At 41.4% G+C, this 16,879-nt stretch overlaps 1 protein-coding gene across 1 annotated transcript in view; it reads left to right on the forward strand.

Annotated features, from left to right (window-relative positions):
* The window catches only part of NWD2 (NACHT and WD repeat domain containing 2), a 250,139-nt gene that overhangs the window by 190,002 nt on the left and 43,258 nt on the right, over positions 1–16,879 (forward strand). The gene's annotated exons all lie outside the window — the stretch shown is intronic.

Raw genomic sequence — 16,879 nt, forward strand, 5'->3', positions numbered from 1 at the left:
GCACAGTGAGGAGAAATTCAGTGGGATGTCTATGTACCCTGACATGAGTGATGTTATCTGATTCCTGTGCCTGCAGCCCCCCTCATGTTCTCTTACCAGCAGGGTCCCCATATAGCCAGCATGGGTTAAGTCTCATCGGAATGGCTGGAGCCTGGCCATCTGTCATGATTGCAGTTAGTCCCTGAGAAACTCACACATCCTCACCCCTACCTTGTCCAGGCACGCCTCTGAAGGCACGGGCCACTCTGCGCCTCCTCCGCCTTTGTGGGCAGCTCTCTTCAGGATGTTCTTCCCACAGCTCTCTAGGATGGAAGTGAAAACTACTCTCCATATTTGAGAAACTTCCAAAGCTTCTGGGGCCACGTGATGGGTTCTCTCAAGAAATCTCTTAAGTGTGTTCCACCTCTGGTATTCACTGGAGAGGAATCTATGGGTTTCTCTAGCTCAGCAGGTCTTAGAGAGTAAAATGTGTTCTCTCAGTCCCCACAGATAGGGCTTCCTACTTCCCTCCCTTCATGGGGATAGGGGTAGAGGTGGGGGAAGCAGTGCCCACCCCAAGGAGAGGCAGAAGCAAAGCAGACTCCCCTCCAGTTTCCTTCAGTGAATCTCTTCCTAGTTTTCCATTCTGTTACATAGACTAGAGGTGAGTGATGGAGACAAGGGTCACAGGAATAAGGTGATCACTTTTCAGTCAGCCCAGCAGGTATGTCTAGCAACTCCTCTTTACAGTGTTGCAGTAGCCTATGGCTCTGGTTCCAGTGAAAATTCTGGGATTTCAGGAAGAGTCCTAGTGATGGGTAATTTTATGTGTCAAACTGACTAGACTACCCAGATACTTGGCCAAATACCAATCAAGATGTCACAGTGAGGGTATTTTTAGATGAGATTAACATTTAAATCAGCTGAGTAAAGCAGATTACTCTCCATAATGTGAGTGGGCTTCAACCAGTTGAAGGCTTTTAAAGAAAAACATTGGTCCTCCAAGAAAGGAGGAGTACTGCCTGCAGACACCTTCAGACTAAAGCTGTAGCATCAACCCTTCCCTGGGTCTCCAGCCTACTAGCATACCCTGCCAATTTCAAACTTTGCAGCCCTCCACAACCGTGTAAGCCAGCTTCTAAAAGTATATATAGAGATAGACACACACACTCTGTTGGTTCTGGAAGCTTCTCTGGAGAACTCTAAGTAATACAGCCCCCTTTAACATTTTACAGTTAGTCTCAGTTCTACTAAGACTCACAACTTGTTTTGCTCACTCTGGACAAGCATCTCATTGTCAGCAGTCAGTGGATTCTATCCATTGCTGTTCAGTCGCCAAGTCTGACTCTGCGACCCCATGGACTTCAGCACACCAGGCTTCCCTGGTAGCCATATGGTAAAGAATCTGCCTGCATACAAGGAAGACCTGGGTTTGATCCCTGCATCAGGAAGATCCCCTGGAGAATAAAATGGTTACCCACTCCAGTAACTTTCTTGGTGGCTGAGAGGTTAAAGTGTCTGCCTGGAATGCAGGAGACCAGGGTTCGATCCCTGGGTCGGGAAGATCCCCTGGAGAAGGAAATGGCAACCCACTCCAGTACTCTTGCCTGGAGAATCCCAGGAAGGGAGGAGCCTGGTAGGCTACAGTCCATGGGGTCGCAAAGAGTCGGACACGACTGAGCGACTTCACTTTCACTTTCACTCCAGTATTCTTGCCTGAAGCATTCCATGGACAGAGGAGCATGGCGGGCTACAGTCCATGGGATTGCAAAGAGTAGACATGACTGAGCAACTAATACTTTCTATCTATTGTAAACATCTATTTGTCAGTACCTGGAATAGTTCTTCAACTCAGAACTTTACAAAAAAATCACCAAGAAACACAACACGTATGATGAGATAAGAACAGTTTATAACTGTCTGGCATATAACTTTACACAGCCACATACAACTATCCATCTGACTGTGACTTTTGTTTCCAAATTGTTTTCCCAAAAATATTAATTAAATCCATCATGATCAACTCCAAACTTTGTGTTACCCACACTCTTATTGTCTTCGGCTTCCCTTGGGGCTCAGCTGGTAAAGAATCTGCCTGCAATGCGGGAGACCTGGGTTCGATCCCTGGGTTGGGAAGATCCCCTGGAGAAGGGAAAGGCTACCCACTCCAGTATTCTGGCCTGGAGAATGCCACGGACTGTATAGTCCATGGGGTCGCAGAGTCAGACAGGACTGAGTGACTTTCACTTGCACACTCTTACTGTCTAGTCTTGTGTGACCATATTGTTCTTGCCATAACGCAGCCCATGCTGCAGTGAGGGTAGTTTTAGAGGCCTTATTTCTAATTCATCAACATGCTCAGGTTCAAGTCACACTTGCTTAAAGTTCAGTGTAAGCACTTTCATTAGATGTAGTTCAGGGAAATTGTATTTCTCTGGCTCCCTTTGCCAAATGCTTGCCCCTAGCAACCTGTTTCCCTGGGAACGGGCTCTCCCCCTCTCTGCGGTGCTGCATTTTTCTGCTGCTCTCTCTCTGCTGCCCCGGGGTTCTGCATTGGCCACACCATGGCCATAGAAGCTTCTCATCATGAGCACTCATTCTTGCAAATTAAGTCCAGATTAAAACCAGAGCTCCCATCACCCAGAAACGTGATCCTGTGGTTGAAATGGTACTGCTTAACTCCACCACTGAGTGGGTCACAAAATCCCATCACCACTGTTTCTAACCGACAGAGCTCACATTTACTAAATATTTCCTGTGGTCCAGGCACCATTCAAAGCACTTTATTCAAAGCACTAATTAGTCCTCCCAAGAATCTTTGAAGCTTGCATTGTAATTAGGCCATCTTACTGAGGTCCACAGAGGTTAAAGAATCCACACAGCCAGTGGGGCAGGAATGAGCTTCAAAGCCCATGTTCTTTACTATAATGTTATGGTCCCCAGAAAGAATATCCTGCCTGAGGGTCAGCCTTATCTTTATAGACAAAGAGACATTTATGTATTTAGGGCTTCCCTGGTGGCTAAGTGGTAAAAAATCAGCCTGCCAATACAGGAGACGTGGGTTCAATCCCTGGGTCAGGAAGATTCCCTGGAGAAGGAGATGACAACCCTCTTGAGTATTTTTGCCTTGGAAATCCCATGGACAGAAGAGCCTGGTGGCTACAGTCCACAGTGGTCACAAAAGAGTCAGACATGACCTAGCAACTAAGCAACAACAAAATAGGATTCTGTATATAATTTGTAAAATTGATTATATGTGACAGTGTCTACACCAGAAGAGCTTCTGATAGGAAGAACATTTACATGAAACCAAAAAAAAGTCTAAGAAATAATGGGCTCTGTTCTGCATGTGCGTGCTGTTAGGTCTGACTCTTTGCAACCCCCGTGGACTGTAGCCCACCAGGCTCCTCTGTCCACGGACTTTTCCAGGCAAGAGTACTGGAGTGGGTTGCCGTTTCCTCCTCCAGGGGATCTCCCCAACCCAGGAATCAAACCCTCATCTCTTGTGTCTCCTGCATTGGCAGATGGATTCTTTACCACTGGTGTCAACTGGAGAAGCCCTCGGGGCGAGGGAGAGACAACTATCAGAAAAGCATTTCAAAGGAAGCTGCCAGACTTGAACAGAAAACTTAGCTCTTGGATTCCTGGCTGTCATGACCAAAGCAGGAACAGAATAAATTTAATATCTTTCATCATGTGATAAAAAGAAATCAAGACAGTTATTGAGCTTCTCTGGTGGTTCAGTGGTAAAGAATCCACCTACCAATGCAGGGTGCACGGGTTCAGTCCCTGGTCTGGTAAGATTCCACATGCCTCAGAGCAACTAAACTCATGCCCCTCCACGACTGAGCTAGTGCTCTAGAGCCCAGAAGCTGCAACTACTGAGCACACGTGTGGCAACTCAAGCTCACTAACCGTGTAGCCCGTGCTCTGAAACTGGAGAAGCCATATCGCTGAGAAGCCTGAGCACAACAGCTAGAGAGTAGCCCCCACCCCCTGCAACTAGAGGAAAGCCCGCATAGCAAAGACGCAGGGCAGACAAACATAAATAATTAATTAAAAAAAAAATTTTTTAAAGACAGTTAATGGAGAAAGCCAATTTTTTCATACTGAATTGTGAAGGGAACTTACCCTGTCTTTGGTTTTGTTTTTTTAATGGCTGTTGGATCTTCCAACTATATTTTCAAGACAAAGCAGATGTCCACATATAAAGGTCAATGAGAAATTTATGTCTTTGCAGTTTTCCCACCCAATCCCCTCAAGAAAAATTCAGCTCAAGTTTTTCTTACAAGCAGGGCCAATCATATTTTCATTAAATGAGTAGCTCAGGCCCTGGGACTCACTTGTTTAAGCCTCTCTGACTGTCACCTGGCTCCAGGAATACAGTAGGAAAAGACCGGAATTCAGCCAACATAAACTCCTTAAGCCAGATTCTTTTTTTTTTAATTCCAGAAGTCTTAGTTTAAAATTTTTCAAATAAGTTTCTATTTTTTGCTTATTTCGAATGTACTTCTTTTATGAGCTGTAAGTCTTATAGTACTTTGGAACTAAAATGATGAAAGATTTCCCTTTTAAATCACTCATTTGAAGAATCCAGCCTTTAACTTTGCTAGCTAAATATTTCCCTTATATCTAACCTTACAATAGCTCTCCTTGCCACTTAAGGCCACTTTCTCCAATTCTGCAGGTTATTGATTTCAAATGAATTTCTGACTCAGTCCTTCCTGTGGGTAAGATAGTTTGCCTCTTCATCCTCTTTGTCCAGAATAAAATCGGTTCCTTTATTCTTTCACTAAAGTCCAGTCTCCACTCAGGATTGTAACTTATTCTTCGATTATAGTCTCATACCAGCAGCAACTGTATCGCCTGGGAGCTGCCCAGAAATGATCCTCTGGCCCTACCCTGTGGTGTGTGTTAAGTCACTTCAGTGGTGTCTGACTCTGTGATCCTGTGGACTGTAACCAGCTAGGCTCCTGTGCCCATGGGATTCTCCAGGCAGGAATACTGGAGTAGATTGCCATACCCTCCTCCAGGGGATCTTCCTGACCCAGAGATTAAACATGCATCTTTTATGTCTCTTGCATTGGCAGGCGGTTTCCCACTAGTGCCACCTGACCCTACCCTAGACCTACAGAATCAGAAACACTGGGGTGGGGTTCCGGATATTGTGTTTGAACAAACCCCCAGGTGATTCTGACACATGCTTAAATTGAGCACCAATGCACCAGCCTTTCCTTTCTCAAGCTTTTTATTTCCCCTGATCAGTAAGCAGCAGATAACCGGAGCTAAGCTAGACTGTAGACCTCATTCCCGTCTTAAAACTTGGGAGTTTCAACAGCCTTGGAAGCCAGCCAAATCTAAACAGACAGACCTAGGTAAATTGCTTCTTTTAAATCCCTTCTCATCAGTTCGGTTTTCCATCCACTCTAAGATTCCTGCTGTTAGTGTCCAAATGTTCTCATCTGTCCTATAGATCTTAGGTAATGAAGAAGCACCGAGTTTACAGGTCAGTTTCCCTTGACGATCCTTCCAGTGGGCAAATAAAGAGAAATTACCTTCCTGAATTGTGTTTTGGAGCTTAAGGCTTGCTGTTCAGCATGTATTTTTCATTTGCCTCTGGCTGTTAACCAAACCTCAGTAAAAAGGAGTTGCCAGGCCTTAGTCAGAAAATTGGAGTGATTGCATGTATATTCTTTCTCCTGATACAGCGTTCCTAGTCACCATCAACGCACTTAGAAGGGCCATTCTCAAAATAAAAATAGTCCTTGGTCTTGCCAAGTTTTAGAAAGCAGACCAAAAATTCGCAGAGACTTCACTTTAACTTTGTGACTAATTGTGTTGTATACTACTCTTGACAGCTGACTGACAAACAGGCATTCTATGAAAGTCATGATGGAGTGTTTGCTTTATTGTGACTCCTAGCACATTATAAACAGAATGCAAAGTGCATTTTGTGCAATTTTAATGTCATTTAAAATTTTAAATTTGTGCAAATTTTAATGTCAGTGAATTTGCATTTCTTGAAATGAGGCTTGGAAAAGCCAGATAACCTTTCCCTACCTTTTCCTAAAAACAACGTTTGTAATATATATATGTAGTTTTTTGCATATTATTGTATATAAATATATATATAGTTATGGTTCCTGCAGCTATGCTTAGAAGTTAACTTAAACAGGATTAAATTGACAAGAGAGCTTCCCTGGTGGCTCAGTGGTTAATTTGCTTGCCAAAATAGGAGACACAGGTTTGATCCCTGGATCGGGAAGATTCCCTGGAGAAGGAAATGGCAATCCACTCCAGTATTCTTGCCTGGAAAATCCATGTACAGAGGAGCCTGGCTGGCTACAGTCCATGGGGTCACAAAATAGACATGACTTAGCAACTAAACAACAACAACAAAATTTGGCAAGAAGGAACATTAAGAATTCAGAAACCTGTGATATCATTCATTGATGTTATATAGTCCTTTTGTCCAAGGCACTGATATTGCCAAGCAGAGCAAGTGAGAACAACATGCATTTTTAAAAATATATATAGATAACTATCAATAAATCTTCCCTGGGTTGGGAAGATCCCCTGGAGAAGGAAATGGCAACCCACTCCAGTATCCTTGCCTGGAAAATCCCATGGACAGAGGAGCCTTGCAAACTATAGTCCATGGGGTTGCAAAGAGTCAGACATGACTCAGCAACTTCATTGACGAAGGTGAAAGAGGAGAGTGAAAAAGCTGGCTTAAAACTCAATGTTTAGGAAAAAAAAAGATCATGGCATCCGATCCCATCACTTCATAGCAAATAGATGGGGAAGACAATGGATCAGTAAATTACTCTTCAAATTAGGGACCACGTCTTCTCCAAGAGCCCATGATGTGAATTTTGTGTAGCCTCTTTTTCACTGAGCCAGTCACAAAACCTGTCTGCTCTCTCTCTTCCTTGACAAGAGATTACCTTTTCCTCTTTACTGAGGGACAGGGGACATCCACCAAAAACCCCTTGATCACCCCTGCTCGTCTCCGTCTCAGAATGTCTCTCACCTCCCTCTGACCCAGTCTGTAAAGTATCTCAGCAGGAAAGACTGCTCTCCAAAGATACTGCTCAGCCTCAGCTGCCTCAGGTGTTATTACAAATTCAGAGTCTCTCCCCTCGGAACACCAAGCAGACCCTCATTTTCTCTCACCTGCACTCTTAACTAGTCCCTCCAACTGCAGCCTTTTTCTTCTCAACACTTTACACCTGTTTACAAGGTAAGAATTACCTTGTTATAAGACATACATTACTATGTTGGTCCCCTACTCAAAAACTCAGTATTATCTAAAAAGAATTAGAAAAATTATTCAGTTTGAATCTCAAGGTCCTCCACAACCCACCTCAAGACCCTCTGCCTTCCTTTTCAGAATAACTGTCCTCTTTATATTTCTATTTCCCGCTCATAAAGCTGCCTGCTGTTCTCTGAACATCACTGCCCACCTTCAGACCTCTTGCCAGTTTTCCCTTCTACAATGTCTTATCTCTCTGCTTGTTGAAATGCTTGTCCTCAGTGTTTCAGTTCCAATCAGTGGCACCCACTTCTGTGTACCCATTTTACACATTTATCACAACACTGCCTTCCATTATAGCCAGTTGTTTGTGCCTGAGAACAGGAACAATGGCCTTTTCATTTTTTTATCTTTTGCAATGACAAATGTTAATTTACCAAAATTAGATGTTTAGGCACTGAATTAGATTGTGTGCTGTTAACCAAGTGGATAATCACAGAGGTATTATAGGGAAGCAAAGAATGGTAACTCATTTTTATCATTTTCTTCTATAATGTTGCTTTAAAAATGTCTAGAATATGTTCTGTTGACACACAGTTAAGTTTTCATTTGAAGAAAGCATAATGGAAGCCCTTGTTTAAAGTAGAAAGATAAGGCTGGGATTAGAAATTCAAAGTCCTAGCCCTGGCTGTCTCCACTAACCTAGCTGCATGGGTTCATGCATGTTAAGTCACTACTGTCATCTCCAGCTCTTTGTGACTCTATGGACTATAGCCCGCCAGGCTCCTCTGTCCATGGGATTCTCCAGGCAAGAATACTGGAGTGGGTTGCCATGCCCTTCTCCGGGGTAATCTTCCCATCCCAGGAATCAAACCTGTGTCTCTTGTGTCTCCTGAATTGGCAGGCAGGTTCTTCACCACTAGCGCCTCCTAGGGCTTTCTCCACTAACCTAGCTGCACGAGTTCAGGCATGTGGTTTAATCTTTGGTGAAGACAGTTTCCTCATATGTAGAATGAAAAGTTGGTACTATATTCTCCCCAAGGTGTCTGTCACGTCTAGATTTTATCTTTTTAGCCATCACCATTATCTTTTATTACCTCTTGCTATATAAAATCTATAAGTTGTTCAGTCTGATGAACCATTTTTCCTACCATAGGTTAATTATATGTTCATTTTTTGTTATAAGGTTTTCTTGATGGTCTCAATCCAATCTCAGTCAAGTAATTAACCCCCTGAGAGAGAAGATGAGGCTTCTTTCCAGTCTTTCCATGGAATAACTAAGAACGAAGCTCACTGGAAGAAAAAGTATCGGGAAGAGTGCTAAACCCACAGCATGCCACTCACATGAGCTGCCATCTATTCATCCAGCAATATCTACTGAACCTGTTATGAGCCAAACACTGTCTAGGCGTGAAAATATGATGATAAACAGGACAAAGACCTTGCTTTCTTGCAGCTTATAATAGAGGGGAAAGATAATGAACAAGAAAATAATGAATTTCTTTTTAAATTGGGGTATAGTTGTTTACAATGTTGTGTTAGTTTCTGCTGTGCAATGAAGTGAATCAGTTATATGTATACAGATATCCCCTCCCTCTTGGACCTCCCTCCTACCCCAGCCCCCTACACATCTAGGTCACCATAGCACTGAGCTGAGCTCCTTGAGCTATACAGCAGGTTCCCACTAGCTATCTTTTTTACACATAAGAGGAAAATATTTGCAAACAAAGCAGTTGACATGGAATTAAGCTACAAAATATATACTCCATGCAGCTCAAAACAAAAAAAAACTCAATTAAAAAATAGGCAGAAGACTAAATAAAGACATCTCTCCAAAGAAGACATACCGATGGCCAAGAAGCCCATGAAAGATGCTCAGCGTCACTAATTATTAGAGAAATGCAGATCAAAACTACAATGAGGTGTCACCTCACACCAGTCAAAATGGCCATCATCAAAAAGTCTACAAGCAGTAAATGCTGGAGCAGAGGTGGAGAAAAGGGAACCCTCTTGTCCTGTTGGTGGGAATAAATTAATTTTTAAAAGGTAATTTTAATTGGTGATAAGATACAATTAGAAACAATATGACAATAGGTACTTCAGTGGCTAATTTAGCTTGAAAGTCTAGTTGAGGAGGTGACATCTGAGCTGATGGTTGAATTTAGAATGACTGGATCAATCATACCTGAAAAATCTACAAACACTAGGAAAGCTACCCAGCTGTTGGTCAGGATTTTAGTGGGCCTATGGCCAAGAGGAAACAAGAAGTTATCCATTTTCTCCTAGAGAGATGACTTCAAAGTTGAGACCCAATTCAAAGTTCAAAATCTCTCTAAGGCAAGCTAAAGTGCATTGATCAGCTTTCACATCCTATAGCGGCTACTCACACTTGTTTTTCCAATACACCCATAAGATGGGGCTCATATTTGTAGAACACTACCATGGGCAGGCCCAGGATTCTTATGGCCTGTGACACAATAAAGACAGATTTGGGTCATGAGCAACTTGTGGAACTCTGCCGCTTTTAGTCCCATTAGAAACATATATTAAAAACAAAGTAAGTAAGAATGTCACTGTTAGAACTAGTGGTTGCCAGAGGGGAGGAAGTTGGGGGAATGGGCAAAATAGGCAAAGGCATTAAGAGGAATATAGTCAAATAATACTGTACCAACTTTGAATGGTGTGTAAGGTACAAAAATATTGAATCACTATATTGTACCCCTGAAACTAATGTTTAAGTCAACTGATTTCAATTAAAGAGAATGTTACTGTTAATAGCCCTAATAATTTTTCATTCACCAACTTTAGTAATTCCTTTTCAGTAACATGTGACATCAAGTGGCAGATGGAGTCATAGTAATCAGTCTGCAGAATTAGGTCCCTGTTCCTCAGTCAGTCTGCATTTGAGTCAACCATCCTTCAATACCATTGTGTACCGTTGCCGGCAGACTATTAAGGTGACCTCTGTCCCAGTCATTCTCTGGAAGATAATGGATAGCACAATGAATTTGAAGTTCTGTAGACCCAAGCTTGGATCTTTGTTCTCCCATAAGCTTGCATTCTCAGCCTTGGGAACAATAGTACCTCAATCATAACTTCATTGTAAGCGCTATGTTATTTAGTCACTGAGTCGTGTCCAACTCTTTGTGACGCTATGTGACGCCTGCCAGGTTCCTCTGTCCATCGGATTTCCCAGGCAAGAATTTTGGAGTGGGTTGCCATTTCCTCCTCCATGTAAGTCCTATGCTGCTGCTAAGTCACTTCAGTCGTGTCCGACTTTGTGCAACCCCATAGACGGCAGCCCACCAGGCTCCCCCGTCCCTGAGATTCTCCAGGCAAGAATACTGCAGTGGGTTGCCATTTCCTTCTCCAATGCATGAAAGTGAAAAGTGAAGTCACTCAGTCGTGTCTGACTCTTAGTGACCCCATGGACTGCAGCCCACCAGGCTCCTCCATCCATGGGATTTTCCAGACAAGAGTGGGTTGCCATTGTCTTCTCCTTGTAAGTGCTATGATTATAGATAAAAAATTAAACCTTTGTTGTTATTGAGAGTTGCCTCTTAAAAGCACCCTTTTCATTTATAATTGCAAGCACTATAGAAGGAAGCTACTAACTCCATCTGGAGGGTCCTTTCCCAACCTCACCCCAATTTGTTCATTTAAATCCTATTTAACCATCAAGTGCCAGTTCAAGTTTAGCTTCCTTCCCCATCCAGTAAAACTTCTGATTAGTTTTATCTTCTCTGGAGGTCTGTGAGCTCCAGCTAACATTACCAGGCTCTTTGTCCCTTTGTGTCCAGCTTTCTTTCCCATCCCATCTAGCCTATAACCTCAGGAAGAGCAAGAATATTGCCCTTCATTTATTGTGCCTTCCTCTTTACTTACATGATGAATTAATAAATGAATTCTTATTCTCAATGTGAAGCCCTCCCTTGAGCCTCAAAGGCACCCACCTCTTTGAACCTGTTTCATTTTTACTTTTTTAACACCACCACCTTGCATTACGATTGGTTGTGTATGCCTGAGATCAGGGGCACTAGTATTCAGGCAACCAAATGATAAGAATGAAACAATTACTCATATAACTCAATAACAAACAAGCAAAACAACTTAATCAAAAAACGGGCAAAAGACCTAAACAGACATTTCTCCAAAGACAAACAGATGGCCAACAGGCACATGAGAAGATGTTCAACATTGCTAATTATTAAAGAAATGCAATTCAAAACTACAATGAGGTACCACCTTACACCAGTCAGAATGGTCATCATTAAAAAAATCTACAAATAACAAATATTGGAGAGAGTGTGGAGAAAAGGGGAAAACCTCCTACACTGTTGGTGGGAATGTAAACTGGTGCAGTCACTATGGAGAACAGTATGCTGCTGCTGCTAAGTCGCTTCAGTCGTGTCTGACTCTGTGCGACCCCATAGACAACAGCCCACCAGGCTCCCCCATCCCAGGGATTCTCCAGGCAAGAACACTGGAGTGGGTTGCCATTTCCTTCTCCAATGCAGGGAAGTGAAAAGTGAAAGTGAAGTCGCTCAGTCGTGTCTGACTCTTAGCGACCCATGGACCGCAGCCCACCAGGCTCCTCCATCCATGGGATTTTCCAGGCAAGAGGTCTGGAGTGGGGTGCCATTGCCTTCTCCAGAGAACAGTATGGAGGTTCCTCAAAAAGCTAAAACTAGAGTCGCCATATGATCCAGCAATCCCACTCCTGGGAATATATCTGAACAAAACTATAATTTGAAAAGATGCACACACCTCTATGCTCATAGCAGCACTGTTTACAATAGCCAAGACATGGAAACAACCTAAACCTAAACAAACCGAAATAGACCATTTGTACATATATATATATCACACACACAGACACACACACAATGGAATACTACTCAACCATAAAAAAACAATGAAATGATGCCATGCAGCAACATAGATGGACCTAGAGATTTTCATACTGAGTGAAGTAAGTCAGAGAAACACCACATGACATCTTTTATATGTGGAACCTGAAACAGGATATAAATGAACTTTACAAAACAGACTCACAGACATGGAGAACAGACTTGTCGTTGCCCAGGGGCAGGGAAAGGCAGGGAAGGGACAGTTCAGGAGTTTGGAATTAGTGATGCAAACTATTATGTATAGAATGGATACACAGCAAGATCCTATTGTATAACACGGGACTATATTCAATATCTTGTAATCAACCATAATGGAAAAGAATATGAAAAAAAAAAAAGAATGACACTATCTTGTGGAGAGTGAGTTAGAACCATGTAGGAGAAGACCATTTTGTGAAAATGTGGACTGCCGTCTAACAGTGCATCAGGGAATCATTCTAATCCAGTAGGTTACCACTAACCATTCTTAGTGGAATAGAACTGAAAAGAGCAAAATGAAAAGCATCAAGATAGACTGCAGACAGTGGAGCTAACAGTTGCTGGTGAAACACCTTATGGACCTACCCACAGAATGTCTGATTCCATAGGTCTAAGATAGAGACCAAGATTTGCCACTTCTAAGAAATGTAAATCTGTGTGTGTGTGTGTGTGTGTGAGAGAGAGAGAGAGAGAGAACAGGATCATAGCATAAAACATGTTTTTCTGTAGGTCACTGTCAACGTTTCAGAAACATTGCTCTATCTCATAGAAGAGTCAGGTCTAAGAGACACATTTTCATAATTTACCCCAAAGTACTCTGACATACATTATCTCAGAATATGTTAAAAATCTTCATCATGGAGATAAGAATACATGATATTACTGTCATCATAGAGTAAGGAGACCAAGACATTTAAACATAGATCTAAGGGACAGATCTTGGTTGAGGAGCCTTTTTGGCTTAACACAGGCATAAAGATAGACAGTAACTGATTCAAAATCAGAATCCAAATTCAAATCCAGTTAGATTGTAAAATTCTTCACTACTTAAATGAATGCTTTCTAAGCCAATGCAAAACGGGGTCTGTGCTTATCATAAGGGCTTTTAAAAAATTCTGTAAAGTTGTTTTTAATTTGTAAACAAAAAGTCTTGTTAATTCATACTGCTTTCAAATTACACATATTCAATGGAAACAGTAAGGACCTAAGAGAAGCAGAAGAGATAGCAAGAATACACAGAAGAACTGTATAAAAAAGGCCTTAATTACCCAAATAGCCACAATGGTGTGATCGCTCAGCCTGACATCTTGGAGTGTGAAATCAAGTGGGCCTCAGGAACCATTACTAAGAACAAAGCTAGTGGAGGTTATGGAATTCCAGCTGAGCTATTTCTAATCCTAAAAGATCATGCTGTTAAAGTGCTGCACTCAGTATGTCAGCAAATTTGGAAAACTCACTGGTGGCCACAGGACTGGAAAAGGTCAGTTTTCATTCTAGTCCCAAAGAAAGGCAACACCAAAGAATGCTCAAACTACCAGACAATTGGACTCATTTCACATACTAGCAAATAATGCTCAGAATCCTTCAAGCTAAGCTTCACCTATAAGTGAACCAAGAACTTCCAGATGTTCAAGCTGGATTTAGAAAAGGCAGAGAAACCAGAGATCAAATTGCCAACATCTGTTGGATGATAGAAAAAGTATGGAAATTCCAAAAACATCCACTTCTGCTTCATTGATTATGCTAAAGATTTTGACTGTGTGGATCACAACAAACTGTAGAAAATTCTTAAAGAGATGGGAATGCCAGACCACCTTACCTGCCTCCTGAGAAACTCCTGTATGCAACTCAAGTAGCACCAGTTAGAACCAGACATGGAACAATGGACTGGTTCAAAATTGGGAAAGGAGTACATCAAGGCTGTATATTATCACTCTGCTTGTTTAACTTCTATGTGGAGCACGTCATGAGAAATGCTAGGTTGGATGAATCAGAAGCTGAAATCAAGATGGTTGGGAAAAATATTAACAACCTCAGATATGCAGATGATACCACTCTAATAGCAGAAAGTGAAGAGGAACTAAAGAGCCTCTTGATAAAGGTGAAACAGGAGAATGAAAATGCTGGCTTAAAACTCAACATTCAAAAAACATAGATCATGGCATCTGGTCCCATCATTCCATGACAAATAAAAGGGGGGAAAAGTGAAACAGTAACAGATTTTATTTTCTTGGGCCCCAGAATGATTACAGATAGTAAGTGCAGTCATGAGATTAAAAGACACTTGCTCCTTGGAGGAAAAGCTATGACAAACCTAGATAGAGTATTAAAAAGTGGAGACATCACTTTGCCGACAAAGGTCTGTATAGTCAAAGCTATGGTTTTTCCAGTAGTCATGTATGGATGTGAGAGCTGGACCATAAAGAAGGCTGAGTGCCAAAGAATTGATGCGTTTGAACTGTGGTGCTGGAAAAGACTCTTGAGAGTCCCTAGGACTGCAAGGAGATCAAACTAGTCAATCCTAAAAGAAATCAAGACTGAATATCCATTGGAAGGACTGATGCTAAAGTTCCAATACTCTGGCCACCTGATGTGAAGAGCTGACTCATTGGAAAAGACCCTGATACTGGCAAAGATTGAGGGTGGGAGGAGAAGGAGCCAACAGAGGACAAGATGGTTGGATGGCATCACTGACTCAAATGGACATGAGCTTAAGCAAACTCAAGGAGACACTGAAGGACAGGGGAACCTGGTGTGCTGCAGTTCATGGGGTTTCAAAGAGTTGGACATGACTTAGCAACTGAACAGTTCCATGAGAGTTGCCATGGTCCCAAATAAGTGATAAGAATGGTAAAATGCTGAAAATGATTAATGAATACAGAATGGATGATATTAGAAATCTTTATCTCATGATCCCAAAGGAAATCATAAGACTGGGCAATAATCATCAGTAGTTGGTGAAACCCTTCAGTACAGCAGGTACCAGGTGGACACCACCCAAGCACTGGAAATCTCAGCATCACTATCATTGGGTCAGACAGCACTTATGTGCCTCATGGTTGATGCAATATGAGAGCATAGCATCATCTGTGAAGTAGTCTTGCCTTAAAAAAATTGAACCTGCAAGGCTCTAAATTTAATTGTGAATCTATAGGAAATATGGAGACTTATTGGAGAAGATAAATGCCAACAGGAGGCACAATGAGCCAAATTTATCTTGTGGACTAGTCAACAACAGTGGTACCAGGTTGGATCCTGGAGAGTTTGTTAAAACACAACTTGCTGGCCTGCATTCCCAATGTCTGTTTCAGTAGGCCTGAATGGGACTTGAAAAGAAATTTGCATTTCTCACTTGTTTCCAGGAGATGCTGAAGCTGCTGGTCCACACTTGAAAACTACTTGCCTACAGGACAATTAACTCACTGTTAACCAGTCAGTGACATGAGAGATAGTGGTGATGTTACAGAATAAAATACATTTAAATCCAGTGCATTATATAGACTTTCTCTGGATTTTGATTTTTTTAAAAGCTGCAACTACAAAAAAAATTTGTGGAACAACTGGTGAAATCTAAAGATGGACTGAAGATAAGATTAATAAGTTACACTTAATTCTTTTGAGAATAATAGCATGATGATTAAAAACATTTTTAAAGTTAAAGATATATGCTGAAACTTCTTTATCTTTTGTTTTTTGATAAAATGGTAGGATTCCTAAGGATGGATGAAACAAGATTATCAAAATATTGTTGAAACTTAATAGGTATCTAGGGACTTATTATTAGACACTCTGTGCATTGTTTGAAAGTTTTCATGAGTTTTTAAAAGTCATTGTTTACACTGAACTTCTCCACATTATAAAGAATTACATTTTCCTCATCTAGAGGTCAGCCTTCCAGTGCCCTCAACACTTCAAAAATAAAAATCTAACACTCAGAAATAAAGATAAATTACCTTTTATGCTCCAGAACTCACTGTAATGAAACTATACTAAAGCCATGAAAAATCTTCAGATGTCATTCAGACTTAACATACCCTTCTACAAGAATTGGTTGGTCTAGTTTCTGATTCCGCATTAGATCTAGTAAAAGAAGACTGCCAAAAATAAGTATACAGTGACATCAGGAAAAGTCATAGCTCATAGTCTGACATTTATAGAACAAAAGGAAGTGTATAAAAAACAGACCCACAGACTTAAGAGAATGATCTTATGGTTGCCGGGGGGAAAGAATGATAGGAAGAGATAGGGAGTTTGATCAACATGTACACACTGCTATATTTAAAATGGATAACCAACAAGGTCTTATTGTGTAACACAGGGAATTTTGTTCAATGTTATGTGGCAGCCTGGGTAGGGGTGAAGTTGGAAGGAGAATGGATACAAGTATATGTAGGGCTAAGTCCCTTTGCTGTCCACCTGATACTATCCCAAGATCGTTAGTTGGCTATACTCTAATATAAAATTCTTTAAAAAGCAAGAGAAGTATATAATGAGTTGAATCAACACATTATACAATGATAGAGCATTAACTAATTCATCAGTAATAAAAATATGAGCATGTATTTATCAGTTACTGTTCTAATTCCCTTACTTATATTAATGCTTTTATCCAAATGATAACCCATAGAAATTGGCACTGCTGTAATCTGCAGTTGACATATAAAGAAATTGAGCACAGAGAGGTTAGATAATTTGCCTAAAGACACACAGCAGAGAATCTGTGCTCTTAGCCACTTTCAGGTCCAGTTCATTAATA

The sequence above is a fragment of the Oryx dammah genome, unplaced genomic scaffold, assembly GCF_014754425.2.
Source record: "Oryx dammah isolate SB20612 unplaced genomic scaffold, SCBI_Odam_1.1 HiC_scaffold_3, whole genome shotgun sequence".
NCBI classification, from domain to species: Eukaryota; Metazoa; Chordata; class Mammalia; order Artiodactyla; family Bovidae; genus Oryx; species Oryx dammah.